The sequence below is a fragment of the Oncorhynchus nerka genome, linkage group LG27 (assembly GCF_034236695.1).
Source record: "Oncorhynchus nerka isolate Pitt River linkage group LG27, Oner_Uvic_2.0, whole genome shotgun sequence".
NCBI classification, from domain to species: domain Eukaryota; kingdom Metazoa; phylum Chordata; class Actinopteri; order Salmoniformes; family Salmonidae; genus Oncorhynchus; species Oncorhynchus nerka.
The window spans coordinates 59,091,268-59,113,600 of NC_088422.1; the positions used below are offsets into that span (position 1 = coordinate 59,091,268).

Below are 22,333 nucleotides of genomic sequence, written 5' to 3' on the forward strand. Positions count from 1 at the left end.
TGGAAACTACCTTGGCATTTTACTGTATTGACAACCATTTACTGTATTACACAGTAGGCTTCATGCAATTATAGTTCTAGTCCGTTTGGGGTCTATTCTTGTCATTTAAATTATGCTTAGTGACAGCTCCCAAATATACTGAACAAAAATACAAACGCAACACGTAAAGTGTTGGTCACATCTTTCATGAGCTGAAATAAACAATCCCAGAAATGTTCCATATGCACAAAATGTTTCACTCAAATGTTGTGCACAAATTTGTTTACGTCCTTGTTATGGCGCATTTCTCCTTTGCCAAGATAATCCATCCAGCTGACAGGTGAAGCATCAACAAGCTGATTAAATAGCATGATCATTACACAGGTGCATCTTGTGCTGGAGACAAAAGGACACTAAAATATGCAGTTTTGTTATAACACAATGCCACAGATGTTTTGAGGGAGTGTGCAATTGGCATGCTGACTGCAGGAATGTCCACCAGAACGGAATGTTAATTTCTCTACCATAAACCACCTCAAGTTGTTTTAGAGAATTTTGCAGTATATCCAACCGGCCTCACAACCGCCGACCACGTGTAACCACACCATCCTAAGACCTCCATCCGGCTTCTTCACCTGTGTCTGAGACTAGCCACCGTTCCGGATGGAGGTCCTAGGATGGTGTGGTTACACGTGGTTGGCGGTTGTGAGGCTGATGAAACAGGAGTATTTCTCTCTGTAATAAAGCCCTTCTGTGGGGAAAAACTATTTCTGATTGGCTGGGCCTGGCCCCCCCAGTGGCTGGACCTGGCCCCCCCAGTGGCTGGACCTATGCCCTCCCAGGCCCTCCAGTGACTGGGCCTATGCCCTTCCAGGCCCCTCAGTGGCTGGGCACAGGTGAAGAAGCCGGATGGAGGTCCTAGGATGGTGTGGTTACATGTGGTCGGCGGTTGTGAGCTGATGAAACAGGAGTATTTCTCTCTGTAATAAAGCCCTTCTGTGGGGAAAAACTATTTCTGATTGGCTGGGCCTGCCCCCCCCCCAGTGGCTGGACCTATGCCCTCCCAGGCCCTCCAGTGGCTGGGCCTATGCCCTCCCAGGCCCTCCAGTGGCTGGGCCTATGCCCTCCCAGGCCCTCCAGTGGCTGGGCCTATGCCCTTCCAGGCCCCTCAGTGGCTGGGCCTATGCCCTCCCAGGCCCTCCAGTGGCTGGGCCTATGCCCTTCCAGGCCCTCCAGTGGCTGGGCCTATGCCCTCCCAGGCCCTCCAGTGACTGGGCCTATGCCCTCCCAGGCCCTCCAGTGACTGGGCCTATGCCCTTCCAGGCCCCTCAGTGGCTGGGCACAGGTGAAGAAGCCGGATGGAGGTCCTAGGATGGTGTGGTTACATGTGGTCGGCGGTTGTGAGCTGATGAAACAGGAGTATTTCTCTCTGTAATAAAGCCCTTCTGTGGGGAAAAACTATTTCTGATTGGCTGGGCCTATGCCCTCCCAGGCCCTCCAGTGGCTGGGCCTATGCCCTTCCAGGCCCCTCAGTGGCTGGGCCTATGCCCTCCCAGGCCCTCCAGTGGCTGGGCCTAGGCTCTCCAGTGGCTGGGCCTATGCCCTTCCAGGCCCCTCAGTGGCTGGGCCTATGCCCTTTCAGGCCCTCCAGTGGCTGGGCCTATGATGCCCTTCCACACCCACCCATGGCTGCACCTTTGCCCAGTCATGTGAAATCCATTGATTAGGGCCTACTTCATTTATTTCAATTGACTGATTTCCTTATATGAACTATAACTCAGTAAAATCTTAAATTGTTTTATGTTGCATTTATATTTTTGTTCAGTATACATTGTAATGATGATTAAAAGTACACTAATCAAGTTTTAGTTGCTAATGAATTCAGTGTTGACTGTTTTCTCCTTAAAGTACACAATGTTTTCTCCTTAAAGTACACAATCCTTACAATATTTCTGGCCATTTAGGAGACCCTTTTTGCCCATTAACTAATTTCAATGAATTAGGCCCTGCATTCAATATTGGACTAAGAACTGGCAATAACACATCCACCCAATGTTACACAATGCAATCATTTGACAAATACATGTTAAAAAATAAATGGTGTGTGCTGCTGTAGTGGCAGCAAAGAGACATTCAAGCTCCCTGTCCCGTTTTCCCAATGACCTATGTGAAGCTAGCCATAGTAAGGATTACCCACAAAAAAAGCCCCTCATTGAAAGTGATGCAAATGGATACAAATAGACTTCAGAATTGCATTTGGGGCATACTTGTAATTCCCTTTACAGCCTTACCTATGGATTGGGGATCAATGAAATGGGGTGTCAGTCTACTCAGTGACACCTACAGAACAGTGAAGAGTTTACACAAATATTAGCATCGTAGCTCATATTGCGGGACTCTGAAGTGCCAACTCTAGGTCCAAGAGGCTTCTAAACAGCTTCTACCCCCAAGCCATAAGACTCCTGAACATCTAATTAAATGGCTACCCAGACTATTTGCATTGCCCCCCCTCTATTACTCCGCTGCTACTCTCTGTTATTATCTATGCATAGTCGCTTTAATAACTCTACCTACATGTACAGTACATATTACCTCGACTAACCGGTGCCCCGGCACATTGACTCTGTACCAGTACCCCCTGTATATAGTCTCGCTATTGTTATTTTACTGCTGCTCTTTAACTACTTGTTACTTGTTTCTTATTCCTATTTTCTAAACTGCATTGTTGGTTAGGGGCTTGTAAGTAAGCATTTCTGTTGTATTCAGCGCATGTGACAAATAAATGTGATTAGATTTTTATTTGAAACCACTGTGAAATGAGCCACATTAAGCTTACCAATTAAGCCACTGTGTATTGGACATTCATTTTGCACAGTACAGCCTTACCTATGGATCCTGGATCAATAAAATGGGGTATCAGTCTACTCTTTGACACCCACAGAACACAACTGAAGGATTTCACAAATATTAGTGTCGTAGCTCATATTGTGGGACTTTGACTGTGGGAAATCACCTCCCCGTCAGTCTCTTGTGCGTATTGACATTCATATTGTACTGTACAAGTGATTTCCCACAGTCAATGTCCTGCAATAAGAGCTACACCTCATATCTGTGGCCCTAGGTGTCACTGAGTAGACTGATACACCATTTAATGTATGCACAATCCATAGGTAAGGCTATACAGTGCAATATGAATATAAATATGCACAACAGGCCCACAGTCAAAGTCCTACAATAAGAGCTATGGTGCTAATATTTGTGTAAACTATTCGATGTTGTTCTGTGGGTGTCACTGAGTAGACTGAGCTGGGGCTTCCCTGGATTTTGTGTTAAACGCTCTACAACAAAGCTTTCTCTGCCCTTAACCTGGTTCTGAACACCTCCAAAACAAAGGTCATGTGGTTTGGTAAGAAGAATTACCCCTCTCCCCACATGTGTGTTTACTACATCTGAGGGTTTCGAGATTGGCTAGACGGTACACTGTACTTCTCTCAGCACATATGCCTAGTTAAATAAAAATAAATAAACATATCAAAGCTGCAGGCTGAAGTTAAATTTAGACTTGGTTTCCTCTAACGTAATTGTCCCTCTTTCACCCCAGCTGCCAAACTAACCCTGACTAAGATGACCATCCTACCCATGCAAGATTACAGAGATGTAATTTATAGATCGGCAGGTAAGGATGCTCTCGAGTGGCTAGATGTTCTTTACCATTCAGCCATCAGATTTGCCACCAATGCTCCTTATAGGACATATCACTGCACTCACTCTATACTCTTCTGTAAACTGGTCATCTCTGTATACCCGTTGCAAAACCCTCTTAGGCCTCACTCCCCCCTATCTGAGATATCTACTGCAGCCCTCATCCTCCACATGCAACACCCGTTCTGCCAGTCACATTCTGTTAAAAGTCCCCAAAGCACACACATCCCTGGGTCGCTCGTCTTTTCAGTTTGCTGCAGCTAGCGACTGGAACGAGCTGCAACGAACACTCAAACTGGACAGTTTTGTCTCAATCTCTTCATTCAAATACTCAATCATGGATACTCTTACTGACAGTTGTGGCTGCTTCGCGTGATGTATTATTGTCTCTACCTTCTTGCCCTTTGTGCTGTTGTCAGTGCCCAATAATGTTTGTACCCTGTTCTCTGCTGCTACCATGTTGTGCTGATGCCATGCTGTGTTGTCATGTGTTGCTGCCATGTTGTTGTCTTGGGTCTCTCTTTATGTAGTGTTATGTTTTGTCATATATATATATTTTTTAATCCCAGCCCCCGTACCCATAGGACCTTTTAGTAGGCTGTCATTGTAAATAATATATATTTTTTAAATTGACATGTCTAGTTAAATAAAAGGTAAAAAAATAAGACTGATACGCTATTTCATTGATCCACAAGCCATAGGTAAGGCTTTACAGTTAAATAAGTATGCCCCCAATGTAATTAGGAAGTCTTATACATCCACAGTGCGATTTCAATTGATTGTTAAATGTGTATAACAGTCCCACTTGTTAAACATTATGTCGTCAAAATATGACATGACCGAAATATTTGCATCACTTTCAACGAGGGACTTTTAGTTTGAAGACGAACAGCAATTTCCACTTTTGTGGCTAATCGTTATTGTGGCTAGAGTCACATAGGTGTCACAATGGTACAGTCTGCCCCCATCCGCGGAAATCCAGTCCCTGCAGATGATCTGGTGGAAATGTTATGAAGACAGGTTTTAAGCCAATAATCATATGCGAGCAAGCATTTCACAGTCTACAATTAGGTGTGGATTTAAAGCACACATTGAAGAGCTGTTGAATCACCATCTCTGGAAAATGGATCCAGGATACATATTACATCTCGCTATTTGAAATACGTCTCAATTCATCTCACTCACTGGCTTTCATTCTACCATCAATAACATACCAGGCCGACGACGACTGCTAACTAGCTAGCGGGTATTCCTAGCCACCTAGCTAACATACTGGTAAGATGTTCTTGCATTTTTCTATTCGCATCTTTCTTGGTAGCAAATTTCACAAATGCGACAACGTCAATTAGTACTGACGATAAAATATGTTACTTGCCAGGGTAAACAAACTTGAAGATAGCTATCATAAGTAGCTAACGTTAGCTATCATAAGTAGCTGGCTGTCTAAGGTTAGCTACTTACGATAGCTGTTAGCTAATGCACTCGTGACGTACGTATGAGTGATGGAGTTGGTTTGCTCTGTAACTGTGTTCTGGAGGATGCTGATTATTTATAGATGGTAATAATCAGCTAAATACTGGAACAATAATTAAATGCAGGTCGTTGTAGATAGAATATCCACGTCCTTATTGAAATTGTAATTAAACATTGTATGGTACTTGTTAACCATTTGCCGGTAGCTTTTCCGTTAAACATAATTAAATCACCTTCACCACGGTCTTCGTCATTATTCCGTCAAGACAGTGTGAGGTAGTATCATAACTAAGCTCTATCTAGCCAGCAACCCAGGCTATGTAGTTATCCGAGAAGGGTGCCATTGCGGCCCGCAATTCAGGGCGTTCCTGCACCCCTCTTTATACTTCGATTGATCCATTTTTAAGATAGGACTCTGGTACAAAAGCTGGAGTTAGTCGCTCCAGTACAGTAGGTGGCGGAAATGCACTGTAATATTGGACGCCAACCGCTGATAAAACCTCCGTATTTTATTTTTTAAATTTAACTAGGAAAGTCAGTTAAGAACAAATTCTTATTTACAATTACGGACTACCGGGGAACAGTGGGTTAAATGCCTTGTTCAGGGGAAGAACGACAGATGTTTACCTTGCCAGCTCGGAGATTCCATCCAGCAACCTTTTGGTTACTGGCCCAACGCTCTAATCACTAGGCTACCTACCACCCCTAGTGATGGGGAAACTAAGCTTTGAGGTTTTCCACCCAATTCTGTCGAAAATAGGTTAGTTACTCTAGGCTTTGACCAACAAACACAGTTACTATTGGCACCTGCTGGTCAAAATAATTTAAAGCTGCCAAATTGTTAGAGATGATGTCCCACATCCCTAGCATGTGCGCAACTAGCCTTTTTGTCTTCTACCAAACCAATACCAAACCAACCAGGTGGTGGTGCAACGGAGCTTCGGATGTCATTGATCACATGCTCTGATAAATTGATACAGAGATTGGCACACTGCTTTGAAGTACACTGCTTAGCTATTTTGACACGTGCCTCAGAGCTCCGGGATCAAACGTACCATCACCAGGTAGACGGTGTCCTTCGCCCTGACTATCAGGCACTGCTTTCCCGCAGTTTTGTTAACGATGGCGAGGCAGTTGTTTGGGTAGGTGGGAGCGAAGTATACTGTGTTAGCTATCTAGCTAGCTAGGACTCCTGTACACAGCAGGCGGGATAGGTAGCTAGCTAGCACACCAGTAGACTGCACTTCGCTCACGCCTGTCAGGCACTGTTTTCCCGCAGTTCTGTTAATGAAGGCGAGGGCAGGTGTTAGTGAAGGACACTGGGTGCTAGCTGGCTGGCGGAATAGGTAGCTAACAATAGCTAGGACACCAGTGGACGGTGTACTTCGCCCCCGCCTGTCGGACACTGCTTTCCCACAGATCTGTTAACGACGGCGAGGCCAGGTGTTCGGCAGGGAGCAAAGGACACGGTGTGCTAGCTAGTAAGCTAGCTAGCTAGGCGGACCCCCGGTACACAGCTGGCGGTAGGCAGGTGCAACATCGCTAGCTAGCTAAGACACATGTAGACAAGTGTCCTTCAAACTCAGATAATACTTATTTCCCTTTTGACCCACATTTTAATCCATAGACAATCAGAATATCCAGAATATCAAAAGTGTCACTCAAGCATGAAGATGGCGTGCTTAGGGGGGCGTTCATGCAGGAACAATGAGATGCTCGAGGAGGGGGGCGCTCATATAGGCCGCAATCACACACTGAGTTAGTCTGCTTCTAGCAAGACACGATGTGGATGCTACGCAGAGGTCTTTGAGGGAAAACCTTTCTAAAGTCCCTATTTTTAGTTAAGGTAAAGGCTACCTTGGATCTTGGGGTCAAGGGCGTTTTGACCCATTGTCACCAATTATGTATATTGTCACCCATGCAGAAGAGTCTTGCACTGTCTAGCTGCAGTTGCACGTCAGGTAAATTATGATGACATTGCAAGAATGAGAGAATCTCAAGCCTATAGCTTAAATACTTGCGTGAGTACTATTCAAGCAGTTTTGCTTGTACTAGTCAGTGTCTTCTTCATTTGATAGAAAGCATAACATATAGGCACCTAGGCAGAATTAATATATTATATTAGGCCTATGTCTGATTGCAGACACACTAGCCACAACATCAAGATCTGTTCCTTTAGGCAGCCCAAAAGAGAGGTGACGAAATAGCCACATTTGTTTATTTACTATAAGACCATGGCCAGCCAGCTGGTGTGATGGAGTCATTTTCATGTTTTGAAATACCATCAAGAGCACCAATTTCCAGTGAATGGTGCAACTGCGGTATTTTAAACTGCAGTATTTCAGAATATTTCCGACTGTACAGCACTTTTGTGTACTTATGTTTCAATGTTTCTAGGTGTCTCTCCGCAGTTTTAGTTTTGTTCGCAGCAAAACTAACAAGACATTGTCCCTTTATTGGACAAGACAATCTGGCTATTTAAAAATGTGAGGCCACTGCAATAGGCTACATCCTTTCCATTTTGGTTGCAATTCAGTGTTAGTGTTGGTTTGCATGTTGTGTGAATCATATCTCCCCTCAATGCTTACATAACCAGTCAGTACCACCTGCAGAGTCGACCACTCTGACCAGATTCAGCTGTTGCCTTAACCTGGGCCATTATTTAGCCTGTGAAGATCATTCGATTGGCGGGGACCTGCTTTCTCTCACATGGTTCAGTCATTATGCTAGCCTACTCTGATTTTCTGCTCTCTGGGAAAGGAAGGCTTTGATTGCTTGACCCAGAGCTCACCTCTTGTCAGATGGTTTACAGTGTATCTTCTATTTTGTCAGTGTTGCTGTTGGATTGGTAAACTTGACCAGGAGCTCTAGCTCTGTCACCCCTACTTTAAAATTTGTATTTTCAATAACCCTATTTCAATATGTCAGTGTTAAAACTTTTTTTAGATGTTTATTCATATTTCCTCCCGCTGTCGAAACCCGACATGCAACGCATAGTGTACACAGTGACGTACGCTATGCATAGTGTACACAGTGACGTACGCTATGCATAGTGTACACAGTGACGTACGCTATGCATAGTGTACACAGTGACGTTATAATGAAGTAGGGTTATTGGTTTTGGTGAGGAAATTGTGTATGTTGTCAGCCCTGTATGTTGATGCTGGGGGCCTTCAATTCCAGGCCAGATATAAAAACTCTGGTGTTGTCATTAATGTGGCATAATGAAGGTGGCAGTTAAATGTTTTGCTATATATTGGACAGAAATTAACTGCCTAGCTAGGCCTTAACTGTATACATTTAGGCCTGGTTCGCAGTCGGTGTTCCAATTCCTCCCAAAGGTGTTCGATGGGCTTGAGGTCTGGGCTCTGTGCAGGCCAGTCAAGTTCTTCCACACCTATCTCAACAAACCATTTCCGTATGGACCTCGCTTTGTGCACAGGGTCTGAAACAGGAAAGGGCTTCCCCAAACTGTTGCCCCAAAGTTGGAAGCACAGAATCGCCTAGAATGTCATTGTATGCCGTAGCATTAAGATTTCCCTTCATTGGAACTAAGGGGCCTAACCTGAACCATGAAAAACAGCCCCAGACCATTATTCTTCCTTCACCAAACTTTGCAGATGGTACTATGCATTGGGGCAGGTAGCATTCTCCTCTCATCTGCCAAACCCAGATTTGTTTGTCGGACTGCCAGATGGTGAAGCGTGAATCTTCACTCCAGAGAATGCGTTTACACTGCTCCAGAATCCGATGGCAGCGCAGTTTACACCACTCAAATGGACTCTTGGCATTGCACATGGTGATCTTAGGTTTGTGTGCAGCTGCTCCTCAATGGAAACCCATTTCATTAAGCTTCCGACGAACATTTCCTTATGCTGACATTGCTTCCATAGGCAGTTTGTAGTGAGGACCGACGATTTGTGCGCGCTATGCGCTTCAGCACTCGGTGGTCCCATTCTGTGAACTTGTGTGGCCTACCACTTCGCGACTAAGCCGTTGTTGCTCCTAGACCTTTCCACTTCACAATAACATCACTTCTAGTTGACCGGGGCAGCTCTAGCAGTGCAGATATTTGACGAACTGACTTGTTGGAAAGGTGGCTTTCTATGACTGTGCCACATTAAAAAGTAACTGAGCTCTTCCGTAAAGCCATTCTACTGCCAATTTTTGTGTATGGAGATTGCATGGTTGTGTGCTCGATTTTTTTCACGTCAGCAACGGGTCGGGTTGAAATGGCCAAAAATCCACTAATTTGAAGGGCTGTCCACATACTTTTGTTAATATAGTGTATATTGAGCAATATATTTGGAACCTCAAATAGCAATACATTTGCAGCATCGAATTGCAATACGTCTCTTCTCGGCAACTATGTATTGTGACAATATTGTATCATGAGTTCCCTGGCAATTCCCAGCCCTAGTTTTTGCACACAGATTCCATCTCAGCCTCATGACATCATATTCATTACAGTTGAATCCAATTGGAGGAAGGCATCCTAATGGTAGTTTGTTACTTGGACAGGTTTGAATTATTTTGTAATGGTTGTCTAGATCCTTGAGGCATTTAAATTTAGCAGCTGAATGACACACGAGTCTTTTGCAGTCTGCTACAGGCTGTTTTCAGTAGAGGTCGACCGATTATGATTTTTCAACGCCGATACTGATTATTGGAGGACCAAAAAAAGCCAATACCGATTAATCGGCCGATTTTTATTTATTTGTTTATTTATTTGTAATAATGACAATTACAACCATACTGAATGAACACTTATTTTAACTTAATATAACACATCAATAAAATCAATTTAGCCTCAAATAAATCATGAAACATGTTCAATTTGGTTTAAATAATGCAAAAACAAAGTGTTGGAGAAGAAAGTAAAAGTGCAATATGTGCTATGTATGAAAGCTAACGTTTAAGTTTCTTGTGCAGAACATGAGAACATATGAAAGCTGGTGGTTCCTTTTAACATGAGTCTTCAATATTCCCAGATAAGAAGTTGCACGGCTATTTCACTTAGGCCTAGTAGGCTAATATTTCACCCATCAGATCAAACACAACCATCTTTGTCAGATATAGGCTACTGGTAAGCTGATCTGGTTGTGGAATGTTTGTCTTTCTGGGTGGAGTTTCAAAGGCACCACTTGCAAATGTATCTAGTTTATAGTGCAGAATGCACTGAGTAGTTGTAGGCACTGGACTACTTTGTTAAATGGTCACGTGGTCTGGCACTAGATGAAGCCTAAGCATAGCTTCTGAGTTATAGATTTCTAGGTGGAGCCAACATTTCAACACCATTAAGAAGGGCTCCCGAGTGGCGCAACGGTCTAAGGCACTGCATCTCCGTGCAAGAGGCGTCACTACAGTCCCTGGTTCGAATCCAGACTGAATCACATCCGGCCGGGATTGGGAGTCCTGTAGGGCGGCACACAATTGGCCCAGTGTTGTCTGGATTTTGCCGGGGTAGGTCGTCATTATAAATAAGAATTTGTTCTTAACTGACTTGCCTGGTTAAATTAAAAAATCTAAGGGAGGCTACTGGGAACAAGATACAAGCGTGCACAGTTTCTACATGGCCACATAGATTTGGTATTTGCTGCCACTTCACTGCTGAGGTCCCTAGTGCATTAGCGCCCACACATTTGTAAATTAATTATGCTACTCCAAGAAGGAAGGTAAACAAACCAGTGAAGAAGGCTCAGGCAATATTTCCTCTGTGTTATTGATAGAAAAAAAGCTAGGCCGGTGTACCTGCGGTGGCATCTTAAATGATGATTCTAGACCGTTTATAGGCCTAGTTGCTTTGTTGACCATTCATAGGAGTGGGCCTTTTTTGACACCTGAGAATAACCTTCCATGGACATTGTTTGTACCAGCCTTTGACGTCTGCTTAATATTGTAAGGGCATGACCTGAAGTTGAGCACACAATTAAGCATTATCCATATCCGAGGCCTGTGGGTAGGTAATTAGGCTTTATTGTGAATGGAGCAACTAAACAAATGAGCTGCAGGCATCATTGAGGAAATTGAATGAACTAGAGCTGCTGTAATCAAACATTCGGCTACATTTCAGTGAAAGGCCAGTTATGTACAGATTCTGCCAGAGAAACTCATCAGGATTCATGCCTATTTTAGATTGCAGCCTTATTTTTTTTGATGAACCCATTCACATTATTCTTTGAATCTACTCGAGGTACTTGTCCTCTTCCCGTTCTGTGCTAAGTTTGGTCAGGCCTAGTCCAGAGCCATATATAGGCCACATTCTTCCTGGTTTTTGCTTTGTAGCTGTCATGGTTAATTTCCTCATTTGACCTCATCGTATTTTGTAAAATGGCCCCTTAGCCTAGATAATAAAACCTTTGGTGCCACTGATAACATGGTGCCCTGCCCACTAACATTCTCTGATTTTAAGAATAGCCGACACACAGCTGAGCAAGAAAGAAGCAGGGTTGGGTTGCTATGACAACTATGCTGATTGTTATTACCTCAGGGCTGATGCTAGGGCTGTAGGCGGAATAAAAGATGATAGACTGTGTAGCAAGCAGGTCACATGACCCGTTGAGCAAGGATGTTAGACTTCTATTTTCTTTCTTTCTAGAATTGTTTCTCTCAGATCCAGCATGTTTTACACAGACTCAGTATGCTGATATTTCCTTTATGAATTGTGCCTTAAAGCCTAGTTTATATCCTATGTACTGATGCGTGGAAGAACTACAAGTAGCTATGTAAAATGGTGTTGCGTAGCAAACCTACACATATGCGCAGCCCAACAATTCATCATTTTGCACAAGAATGCAGGCTCTCATTTAGCGTACTGTTTTTGTGTTGCGTACGTAAGGTATAAACCAGCCTTAATTGTTTTAGATGGGAAGGCAAAATGGCTAACCAATACAGTGGGGCAAAAAAGTATTTAGTCAGCCACCAATTGTGCAAGTTCTCCCACTTAAAAAGATGAGAGGCCTGTAATTTTCATCATAGACTTCAACTATGACAGACAAAATTAGAAAAGAAATCCAGAAAATTACATTGTAGGATTTTTTATGAATTTATTTGCAAATTATGGTGGAAAATAAGTATTTGGTCAATAACAAAAGTTTATCTCAATACTTTGTTATATACTCATTGTTGGCAATGACAGAGGTCAAACGTTTTCTGTAAGTCTTCACAAGGTTTTCACACACTGTTGCTGGTATTTTTGCCCGTTCCTCCATGCAGATCTCCTCTAGAGCAGTGATGTTTTGGGGCTGTTGCTGGGCAACACAGACTTTCAAATCCCTCCAAAGATTTTCTATGTGGTTGAGATCTGGAGACTGGCTAGGCCACTCCAGGACCTTGAAATGCTTCTTACGAAGCCACTCCCTCGTTGCCCGGGCGGTGTGTTTGGGATCATTGTCATGCTGAAAGACCCAGCCACGTGTCATCTTCAATGCCCTTGCTGATGGAAGGAGGTTTTCACTCAAAATCTTACGATACATGGCCCCATTCATTCTTTCCTTTACGTGGATCAGTCGTCCTGGTCCCTTTGCAGAAAAACAGCCCCAGAGCATGATGTTTCCACCCCCATGCTTCACAGTAGGTATGGTGTTCTTTGGATGCAACTCAGCATTCTTTGTCCTCCAAACACAACAAGTTTAGTTTTTACCAAAAAGTGTACTAGCTTAAGCAGGGGGACACGTCTGGCTAGTACACGTCATGTACTAGCTTAAGCAGGGGGACACGTCTGGCACTGCAGGATTTGAGTCCCTGGCGGCGTAGTGTGTTACTGATGGTAGGCTTTGTTACTTTGGTCCCAGCTCTCTGCAGGTCATTCACTAGGTCCCCCCGTGTGGTTCTGGGATTTTTGCTCACCATTCTTGTGATCATTTTGACCCCACGGGGTGAGATCTTGCGTGGAGCCCCAGATCGAGGGAGATTATCAGTGGTCTTGTATGTCTTCCATTTCCTAATAATTGCTTCCACAGTTGATTTCTTCAAACCAAGCTGCTTACATATTGCGGATTCAGTCTTCCCAGCCTGGTGCAGGTCTACAATTTTGTTTCTGGTGTCCTTTGACAGCTCTTTGGTCTTGGCCATAGTGGAGTTTGGAGTGTGACTGTTTGAGGTTGTGGACAGGTGTCTTTTATACTGATAACAAGTTCAAACAGGTGCCATTAATACAGGTAACGAGTGGAGGACAGAGGAGCCTCTTAAAGAAGTTACAGGTCTGTGAGAGCCAGAAATCTTGCTTGTTTGTAGGTGACCAAATATTTATTTTCCACCATAATTTGCAAATAAATTCATTAAAAATCCTACAATGTGATTTTCTGGATTTTTTTCCCTCATTTTGTCTGTCATAGTTGAAGTGTACCTACGATGAAAATTACAGGCCTCTCTCATCTTTTTAAGTGGGAGAACTTGCACAATTGGTGGCTGACTAAATACTTTTTTGCCCCACTGTATGTGTAGATGAGTTTGTCATAGGCCTTATTAAATAAAGGTGAAATATATATATGTTTTCAAATTCACATGTCAGACACATGCCTCCATTAAGTCGCTTCAGGCTCTTCTAGTATGTTAATCTGTTCTGTAGCCTAAACGGTACTTGGAGACATGTTTGTCTTGCCGTATTTACTATCCAAATGGCCCATTTCCTGTTAACTTACAATGTCAGCCCAGCTATCAATCTCAAATCTCTGTCCACAGGCTGATTTGTGAGATATTTTGACTCTTAGAAAAAACTGCTTTCTGAGCAGAAGTGTCTGCTCTAATCACTGAATCATGCCTTAATTTCCACCCATTGCAATAGAGGCAGATTGATAGTTTTGCTGGGTCGAGCGCTGCGAGAAACTTGCAGCCCAAGCGATTCTCCACAAGCACTTCCTAATCAGAGTATTTCATTATGATAGTAGTATACGTCTTATCAAAATGTTTTTTTTTTTTTAGAAGAGGAGTACTAGGTCTTTGAATGTGGCACAATGAGACCTAGAGCCTATGATACACAAACTCACTGGTCACTTTTCCTGATTATGTTGAATTTGCAACGTGTGTTTTGAATTCCTACGTCTTAGTCATGGGTTGGTGAAGTTGTAAAGGTTGGATGTGTAGAAAGCTTATTTCCACGTTTCAAATCCCATGTCCTTTGGGCTACATCTCCATAAATGTTTAGCTGGATTACTTCTCATGTTCTCAAACACTTGAGTTTGCAGTCCTCACTACAAATGATTTGACAGACCTGATCTGTCGTCTGTGAGATAATGCAGTACTATAGCTCAGCAAATGCCCTCTCTCTAGCGTTAGGAAAGTGCCTCATCAGATGGGCTTATAATTCAACATCAGCACAGCTTTTCTGGGAATATCAGATACCTGTTAGGCATACCAGAATGCCACAGGCCTTGCAAGCATTACTTTGTGGTGTCATGCACAATGAACGTAGCTCCCTTTAAGTAACTGTCCAGGGTTTCCAGATTTCTATGAAATATACAATATGAGTGAAATAGTTTTCCTTCCATTTCAAAAATGTTTTAGTTAAAAAGCAGCTTTTCTGTGTTGGAATGGTGAGGGCGTACCACAACAATGGTGTGGTCATAAAAAATATTCATGTGAGTTTAGGCTGTCCCCGAATAAAATAATAAACTCTTGGTCGACCAAGAGTTGTCTGTTCTGTTACCGAAATCTGAAATGTTACCGAAATTTGTTTAGGAAAAACATTCCCTATTCCCTCAACCCTTGCCCTCTTTATGTGACAGGTATGACCAAAGACCAGTGGTGGGAAAAAGTACCCAATTATCATACTTAAGTAAAGATACCTTAAGAGAAAATGACTCAAGTGTAAGTGACCCAGTAAAATACTACTTGAGTAAAAGTCTAAAAGTATTTGGTTTGAAATAAACTTAAGTATCAAAAGTAAATGTAATTGCTAAAATATACTTAAGTATCAAAAGTAAAAGTATAAATCATTTCATGTTCCTTATATTAAGCAAAACCAGACAGCACAATTGTTTTATTTGTTTTATATATTTTTTTTTACAGATTGCCAGGGACACACTCCAACATAATTTACAAAGTAAGCATTTGTGTTTAGTGTGTTCGCCAGATCAGAGGCGGTAGAGATGACCAGGCATGTTCTCTTGATAAGTGTGTGAATTGGACCATTTTCCTGTCCTGCTAAGCAGAGTACTTTTGGGTGTCAGGGAAAATGTATGGAGTAAAAAGTACATTATTGTCTTTTGGAATAAAGTCAAGTAAAAGTAATCAAAAATATAAATAGTAAAGTACTACTTAAGTACTACATAAGTACTTTACACCACTGCTAAAGACCTATTCGCAAAGGACTAATATTACTAGAGAACAATATAGATACAGAATTACAGTATATGTCCAGGTGATGGGGCCATACTGATAATTCAAGCTTGGTTCCCAAGATTCTAAACCACACCGAACAGTCTTTGGTATAGTGTCGCCATAATATTTGAATTGAGGAAGTGTGATCATAATCATTAGGATATTTTAGCGATCCGCCGTACGTCCTAAATGCCCCCCAGCCTTCAGATGTGAGCTAAGCAGTGCAATTGCACTTGATGTGTTTTAAAGCTATGGATGAGAAAGTTAACTAGTGCCTACTTTGAGCCGGATCCTACCGGAACAGGATGTGGCACCTCTCCGTTTTGGACTGTTTTGTTCTGGAACCTATTTGGCCAGATCCGGTACCTCTCCTGGCATGAAAAATAATTTTCACTTTTTGCAATGTAAAAATGTGAATAAAAGCCTTCCATGTATATTCGAATTGCCTCTTCGTTAATTCTCCTGACCCCACAAAAATTGTTATGTGAAAAAGTGGATTTTCAGCCCGGGCCTAATATTCTAAGAATCAATTTGGGTTGGGCGGGCCTGGGTTTAGGGTTTGCGCAACATTGTAACATTGTTTGAGACCAACGCGTGGCTGTGTGAGAAGCGCGCCAGTATCTCTCACATAACTAGAATGAGATTCACTTTCTATCATCTCTCTGCTCTGATAGACATGAGCCTGCAACTCTCATCTCTCCAGCGTTGCACTTAATAATTTATTCTCTTATAGATTCATAGCTGCCTGAAGGGTTCTGAACAGACTGCAGCACCCCTTAAAAATGGAAATACATTTGCCAAAGTTATAGAATTACTGCTGTCTGTTCAGAAATAAATGAAATAATTCAGAATAGCCTACTACACCATGATAAAGCCTATAATTTAGCCACAGAGGTTCAATATCTTATTTAAATTGCTGCGCTGTGGATTGTAGCCCAATAACAAGGAATAGCCTACAGGCGGGAACGTGCGGCAAATCTCAGTGAACAAACAGCTGCAGACAAAACGGGCCTTAAGCAATATTTCAAATACAATCGAGGGAAAGCAAATGGCTCCTGCTGAAAAGAGAAGACTATGCTGTACACTACCAAAATATTTGTATCAAATTATTTTGTTTTACAAAAGAGAGAGAGAGAGAGCGCGAGTGAGTTGCGCATCATTGGGTGAAACTGGAAAGCATTTTTAGGACTCATTTCCTCATATTGTAGCCTACAATGTGGCTCCACACACCTAGACCTAGGCTATTGATGGATTCAAGACAAGGTCGTTTTTATTGATCTCAGATTCTCAGTGTCAGAGTAGCCTGCCATTTCGATAATTTTCGCGGTATTAAAAAAAGATTATGCCGAAGTCTCCAGTCATGTAAAATTATGTAAAACTGCATGAAATGAGTTTATAAAAGGCCAAAATTTTCCCCGATCCTAGGCTACAAAAAAATCTCCCCATGCGTGCAACTTCTGTAACATGCTGACCAGACTGGACACGTCGCATACGCGAGCGTCGGAAAATAAATGTAGAAATCCACGTTATTCAATTATTGCACCCACACTGCTCGCGCGTGCCAACGAGTGTCTGCGACACCAAGGGCTAAAATAAAACTCATTCCTATTTCTGACGCAGATCGCGCGGCAAGTCCTGCCTCTCCCGTCTCATTGGTTTATAGAAGCAGGTAACCACGTGCCTTCTCCTCATTGGTTATACCAACTTGGGTGATTGAAATACTAACTGTTTTGCCGGTAGTCGTGGTAATACAATGAAAGTTTAGATCACCATATAAATTAAACGATGAAAAAGCCTAGAAGGAGGAGAGATGACTAGAAACGATTCGGTTGGCCGTTTTATGTGTGGATAAATTGTCGGAATAGAGGTCCTTGTGCATTTCAGGTAAAATAACAACTCAATGTTTATATTCCAGGACAAATTAGCTCGCAACAGCAAGCTAGTTAAATTGGACAAATTAACGTTAGCTAGCAAATTGCCATACATGTTTAATGCTTTTCGGCCTGTCCCCAAATTAATGTCATTGGTTCAGAGTTTGTTTTGATATTTTAACCTGCGTGTCGTGACCGTGTTTGGTGTGGGGGGGCAAAATAAATGTATGCACGATAGCGCACGCCTCTACTCTAATGCTCTATGCTACTATGCAAATGCAATGATATACATGCAATGCTTTATTATGAAGTTTATTTATTCATTTGTTTATGCGTTCGTTACCTCAGAACTCCCCAGGTCACCCCCCCCCCCTTTTGCTCTCACTTTTTTTCCCGGCACCTCCCAATTTACAAATGAAGCGCTGAATTTGTAATTTCTAAACGTTTTGTTCAGCTATGCTGCTTTCCTATCTAACAGCAAGGTTTGCATTTAATAGGCTCAATAGTTTTTACTGATGCATTTGGCAGTATTCAATTATATAAACAAAAGCATTCACTGTGAAAGTTGATAGGCTACATGTAGGCCATTCATATATAAAGCTTATGCGTAGCACAAAGTTACATTTTTCGAATAATTTATTGTTGCACGAACCGCAAGCTGTCAAACACAGACATTTCTCTCAAAACACAGGGATGTCGATTCGCACGGGACTAGTATTGTCAGAGGACATTGGAGTTCACCAAAAACAGTAGGTTATTCTGGCTGGAGTTGTTATTTGTTCAAACAAATACTGACATGGGAGATTCGGACAGAACTAAAATGACAGATATGGTGTTGTATACTTGTGCACATAATCACATTTCCCGACCTCCCCCAGTAAAACCTATCCGGTCCGAATATGGGGCTTGACTTATAGAATATCATAACATAAATAAATTGGTTATAACAAACTGAAAACCGACTATAACACATGTGACAGCAAAATAGATGCAGAGGACGTGAAAAATAAACTGGGAATGGGGAAATGTTTACTGGTTGCTCAGGAGGTAAATGGAAAGTCAGATGGGTGGAATACATTTGACTAGTTGTGGAAAATACTAGAGAACAAGAAAGATAAGATAAGGAGCAAGAGCTGGGTGCATGTTATCTGTGCCAAACAGGTGCTGTATAGAAAACAATATGATTTTTCTGACCCTTTGGAACAATGTAAACAACACTAAATATATTATAAGCCTACCAGAGACTCTGTAAAATTGTGTTTTTGTTAAGCCTTTATTACAGCAAAGACTCAAAACAGGAGCATTCATTCGTGAATGCAATTTCCGTAATGGAACGGTTTGTTTGTTTAAACTAATTATTCAAGGCTGGCTTTATTATATTTTAAAACGAAAATGTTTGATTGCATTTCAAATCATAAATGACTTGTATGACATGTGATGACATGAATGAATGATTGATACAGTAGCCTAGATAAGTATTGAAATGTAGACCGACGTAAGTTACGGTATTCAGACTAAACAGGATGAGCTCTTAGGCCAACAGCTCAGGTGGTTATACAAGGCTGCTATCCTAAGGGTGCTAATGACAATGACGTTACTTATGATCATAATAATAGTAATAATAACAACATGACATTTTTTGGACAATTTGGAAGTGTAAATCACACTAAATCAATTATAAATAATACCAGAGAGGCTGTACTAATGAAAAAAGTTTAAAGCCTTTCTTACAGCAAAGCAAAGATTAAAAACAGCCACAATTGGGAAGTTGTTTACTTGACATGTCATTCATTGCATGAGGCTTGGTGCTCACAGAATCAGCAGGCTATTAAACAAACAGTCAAACACTCAAACAGGCAACAGAAGCAGGATCTGTCTTATTTCTGTAGATATATTGTTGATAAAGCCAGGCACATTTAACAGTTAGGCTACTGATTATAGACCTAATAAGTTGGTTTCCTCTCTCCTCACTTTTCTTAGACAATAAGGCAAGGACTGTTTTGTCATCTCCTCATTCTGCTACTGCCTACGCTGCATTGTTCTCAACACCAATATGCTGGGTAACTTTGCTATTATGCACATAGCAACATGGTCTAGGAAAAGGCGACAATTCAACAGCGCACTGATGTGTGTTTGAACCGTGGATTGCGACTACTATCCAATGCTGGAGAAAGCGCATTTGTTATAAAATAATAATATTTTTATTAGTGTTGCATCATTGTTCTTACTTAATATAACCGTCTAAAATTTCAGTGGCACATCTGACTGATGGACTGTGCCATCCCTATGGCCTCCACAATGCATCAGTCATTCGTAAAGTATTCAGACCCCTTGACTTTTTCCACATTTTGTTAGGTTACAGCCTTATTCTGACATGTATTAAATCCTTTTCCCCCCTCATCATTCTACACACAATACCCCATAATGACAAAGCAAAAACAGTTTTGTAGAAATTTTTGCTAATTTATCAAATAAAAAAACTGACATCACATTTACACAAGTATTCAGACCCTTTACTCAGTTCTTTGTTATAGCACCTTTGGCAGTGATTACAGCCTTGAGTCTTCCTGGGTTTGGCACACCTGTATTTGTGGAGTTTCTCCCATTCTTTTCTGTAGATCCTCTGAAGCTCTGTCAGGTTGGATGGAGAGCGTTGAGGTACAGCTATTTTCAGGTCTCTCCAGAGATGTTTGATCGGGTTCAAGTCCGGGCACTGGCTGGGCCACTCAAGGACATTCACAGACTTGTCCCAAAGCTACTCCTGCGTTGTCTTGGCTGTGTGCTTAGGGTCATTGTCCTGTTGGAAGGTGAACCTTCGCCCCAGTCTTGAGCTCTCTCGAGCAGGTTTTCATCAAGGATCTCTCAGTACTTTGCTCTGTTCATTTTGCCCTCGATCCTGACTATAGAAAACTATATACTTGCCTTTTTATCTAATTTGATTAGTATTAGCGATCAACACTGCACTTTCAAATGGGGAATGCATGACGTTTGGCGCTTATAGACAGCTAGCTAATACAACAAGAAAGAAATCACATTTTGTTGTGTGATAAAAGTATGTAGCCAAGGCTATATATAGGTGAAGTTGGAAGTTTACATACACCTTAGTCAAAGACATTTAAACTCAGTTTTTCACAATTCCTGACTTTTAATCCTAGTAAACATTCCCTGTCTTAGGTCAGTTAGGATCACCACTTTATTTTAAGAATGTGTGACGTCAGAATAATAGAGAGAATGATTTATTTCAGCTTTTATTTCTTTCATCACATTCCCAGTGGGTCCGAAGTTTACATACACTCAATTAGTATTTGGTAGCATTGCCTTTAAATTATTTAACTTGGGTCAAATGTTTTGGATAGCCTTCCACAAGCTTCCCACAATAAGTTGGGTGAATTTTAGCCCATTCTTCCTGAATGGGCTGGTGTAACTGAGTCAGGTTTGTAGGCCTCCTTGCTCACACACACTTTTTCAGTTCTGCCCACAAATGTTCTATAGGATTGAGGTCAGGGCTTTGTGATGGCCACTCCAATACCTTGACTCTGTTGTCCTTTTGCCATTTTGCCACAACTTTGGAAGTATGCTTGCTTGAGGTCATTGTCCATTTGGAAGACCCATTTGCGACCAAGCTTTAACTTCCTGACTGATGTCTTGAGCTGTTGCTTCAATATATTATCCACATAATTTTCCTCCCTCATGATGCTATCTATTTTGTGAAGTGCACCAGTCCCTCCTGCAGCAAAGCATCCCCACAACATGATGCTGCCACCCCCGTGCTTCACGGTTGGGATGGTATTCTTCGGCTAGCAAGCCTCCCCCTTTTCCTCCAAACCTAATGATGGTCATTATGGCCAAGCAATTATATTTTTGTTTCATCAGACAAGAGGACATTTCTCTACGATCTTTGTCACCATATGCAGTTGCAAACCGTAGTCTGGCTTTTTTATGGTGGTTTTGGATCAGTGGCATCTTCCTTGCTAAGCGGCCTTTCAGGTTATGTCGATATAGGACTCGTTTTACAGTGGATATAGATATTATTGTACCTGTTTACTCCAGCATCTTCACAAGGTCCTTTGCTGTTGTACTGGGATTGATTTGCACTTTTTTTTACCAAAGTACGCTCATCTCTAGGAGACAGAACACGTCTCCTTCCTGAGCAGTATGTCGGCTGCGTGGTCCCATGGTGTTTATACATGCGTACTATTGTTTGTACAGATGAACGTGGTACCTTCAGGCGTTTGTAAATTGCTCCCAAGGATGAACCAGACTTGTGGAGGTCTACAATTTCTTTTGTGAGGTCTTGGTTGATTTATTTTGATATTCCCATGATGTCACGCAAAGAGGTACTGAGTTTGAAGGTAGGCCTTGAAATACATCCACTGGTACACCTCCAATTGACTCAAATGATGTCAATTGGCCTATCAGAAGCTTCTAAAGCCATTACATAATTTTCTGGAATTTTCCAAGCTGTTTAAAGGCAGTCAACTTGGTGTATGTAAACTTCTGACCCACTGGAATTGTGATCCAGTGAATTATAACCATGTGTATGTGACAGATAAAATTTGATTTGATTTATAAGTAAAATAATCTGTCTGTAAACAATTGTTGGACAAATTGCTTTGTCCTCACCAACTTGCCAAAACTATAGTTTGTTAACAAGACATTTGTTGAGTGGTTGAAACATTAGTTTGAATGACTCCAACCTAAGTGTATGTAAACGTCCAACTTCAACTGTACATCAGTGTGTTGATGCTAGCAAATGAAAGTGCTAACTAGTGCTTGATAACTGCGTCGCACATGGAAGTATGATTACAAGGAAAATGCACAAACACCAACAGTGGCATTTCTGTGTTAAATCTACACCTCTACTTCACATCTACTGCAGTGTGACAATAAGCTCTCCTTCTGGCAATTTCTATACTGAGCCTCCTTTCTGTTGGCAGCTACTACTATACCCCGATCAAAGGGACTTAAAATATTTTGTCTTTCCCATT

At 41.9% G+C, this 22,333-nt stretch overlaps 1 protein-coding gene across 12 annotated transcripts in view; it reads left to right on the plus strand.

The window, feature by feature from the left end:
* The first annotated feature begins 4,633 nt into the window (after positions 1-4,633).
* LOC115112059 (MAP kinase-activating death domain protein) overlaps positions 4,634-22,333 on the plus strand; it is an 88,278-nt gene continuing 70,578 nt past the window's right edge. For all 12 annotated transcript variants that reach the window (XM_065011815.1, XM_029638769.2, XM_029638770.2 and 9 more), the window contains exon 1: positions 4,634-4,956. The gene's annotated coding sequence lies outside the window, so the exon portion shown is untranslated. The remainder of the gene's footprint in view (positions 4,957-22,333) is intronic.